Here is a 2,754-nt window from a genome sequence, read left to right on the forward strand (position 1 = left end):
TCCTACTCTATTTAAAGGAGCTCCGTGCAATTAAAGGGGAAGTAACATGCTCGAGAATATTTAGCCAAACTGCAAGTTAACAAAGTTTTTTTTAAAAACCTGTTGATCATGCACAGAAGATAGCACAGTGTCATCTTTGAACTGCCTGCATTTAATAAATTTTACACCACTTCCAAGACGGATTAGCAATATTGGGTTCCTGTTGAGTTTCTGATTAAAACTAGTATTGAGAGTCTAATGTAGAGCTTTAGTAGAATGCTTGGTTTGTGCACTCGAGTTTGGATCTATGGAAAGAACTATCCAAACATTAGTTGAATTGCATTTATAGCAGAAATCTAGTTTTTTTCTTGTCATGCCGTGGTATACTTTACCAGAAATAGTGTGTTATGAATGCTGGACTTTGTGGTTATGTTTTAAAAACTGTCATTTTTAAAAGTTTAAGGTGGAGCCAGAGAAGTTCAGGTGACCTCACATCCACTCTGCTTAAGAACAAGATAGAAATCTTGGTTACCAGGACAACAGCGAACACAGATAAAGGATTTTTTTTTGAAAAACAGAGACTGCAGGGTTATAACACGTGAGGAACAATAGGTTTCACTCTCCCAGACGTTTGGATTGTAAACAAGGCCTGGAATTTTATGCCCCCCCCGCCAGAGTGGGCTGAGGGGGGGGGGGGGGGGTGCATAAAACCAAGTGCGAGGCGGGGGGAGTGCTGCAGTTCCCGTAGCCTACCCAATCCCGCTGCCATTTTATCAATATAATAAAAGCAAAATACTGCAGATGCTGGAAATCTGAAATAAAAACAAGAAATGCTGGAAATATTCAGCAGGTTCTGGAGAAGGGTCACTGACCTGAAACGTTAACTCTGCTTCTCTCTCCACAGATGCTGCCAGACCTGCTGAGTATTTCCAGCATTTCTTGTTGCCATTTTATCAATGGCGGGGAAGGTGGCAAATGGCCCGCCCACCCCAGGCCAACTGAGGCCCTTAAGTGGCCAATTAATTGCCACTTAAGGGCCTCCTCCCGCACAACTGGTATATTAATAGTGGCGGACGGGCACTTCGCCACCTGAGGAGGCCGCCTAGTAATACCTGGCGGCCTCCTTGCGGGCTGGGAGAGGCCCTCCTGATCAGGCACCCTATGTCCCACGAAGGGGCCCTCCCAGCAGCACCTGCTGTTCTCACTAAAACTACCTCCCCTGCCCTACATTCTGACCCCCACCCCCCTTGCCAGGGCCCAGCCTATTGTCCCCGGCAAGGCCCGATCCCCACTGACCTGTTTTAGGCTGGTGTCCATGCTGGTTCCAGTCGGTGGGTGCAATTCCAGCAGTGGCCACCACTCCTGGTGGTGCTGCTGGGACTGAGGAGCTGCTGGCCCTCTGATTGGCCTGCAGCTCTTGGAGGTGGGACTTCCTGCCTCAGAGGGGTAGAAATCCCAACCGAGGACAATTAAGGCCCAATTAAGGCAATATTAGGGCAGATGCCCAAAGCTTGGTCAGATAGGTAGGTTTTAAGGAGTGTCTTGAGGAAAGAGAGGCGCAGAGACTTTCTGTGAGCATGTCAGTGGAGATTTCTAGTAATTGTGCATCTGATCCAACATAGTGAGTGTACAGAGGGATGTGTGGTGTCTGTGATCAGGGAGGCTATTCAACCAATCAGACTGAAAGTGTGCACAGTGCAAAGCAGGAAATAAGAAAAAGGAAATATAAATTACATTTAAATTGTACAAGAAGCAAATGGGAACATGGGATTAAGAGGGAGACATAAAATAAACTAAAAAAATGATTTTAATTGCCATTTTTTAAAATCCATGCCATTAATTTTCTTGAGGGAATGAGACTCCACAGTAGTGAAATTGTTTTTTGGGGTCCAGAGAGGTCGTTCAGCAGTAATTATCATTATTCCATTAAAAACTCACTTACTTTTGAATGCACTAGCCCAAACTTTTTCAGCTGTCTTTGATATGAGACTAGTAGGTAATTTCACTAAGGTCACAGCATCACAATGATTTCTGTGCAGATTTCATTGGTGAAGACTGGAACAGCACAGCCTGTGAAGGAGCAGGGTATCACTGACAGCATATTTGGGAATTCTACGTTTAACTGTGCATGCGTGTACACCAGAAGTTACTATCAGTTGTAACCTGTAATTATGTTGAGCGCTGACAGCCACAATCATTATTAGTACAGCAAAATCTGGGCCAAAAGCTTTTGAAATGGAAGTGGATAAATATTGGAGCACGGAAAGAATGGCTGGAAACGGCAGATGAATGGGCCAAAGTGGGTAGCTCTTTCAGAGATTTTGACACAATGGGATAAATCATTTGCTTCTGTGCTATAGAGTTCTATGATTTTAAATGACATTACCCATGTGAAACTGGGTGAAAACATTTTTGCACAGTTGGAAAATCAGACTGTTATTTTGAGGCGGGTGGGTGGGGGGGGGGGGGGGGGGGTGGGGGGAATCTGTTTCCTTTAGAATTGAGTTTTCTTTAGATTTGAGTGCTGCTACTGCGTTTCTGCATGAAGTGCTGTCATTATAATTACAATCAAAAAGCTTTCATTAAAATACTTGAGCTCTGTATGTTGCCTTCAATCAAGTTTACTATATTATTCAATAAAAAATTACAGAAAGTCATCTTGATGTGTAATATTGGAAACCTGCAGCTCTTTCAAATGTTTAAAGGGCTAATTGAATAGAGTGAAGGCAGCATACTGGTAAGAATTGCACTCAATTTAGGTAGCGTGTTAGAAGT

The sequence above is a fragment of the Heterodontus francisci genome, chromosome 33 (assembly GCF_036365525.1).
Source record: "Heterodontus francisci isolate sHetFra1 chromosome 33, sHetFra1.hap1, whole genome shotgun sequence".
Taxonomy (NCBI): domain Eukaryota; kingdom Metazoa; phylum Chordata; class Chondrichthyes; order Heterodontiformes; family Heterodontidae; genus Heterodontus; species Heterodontus francisci.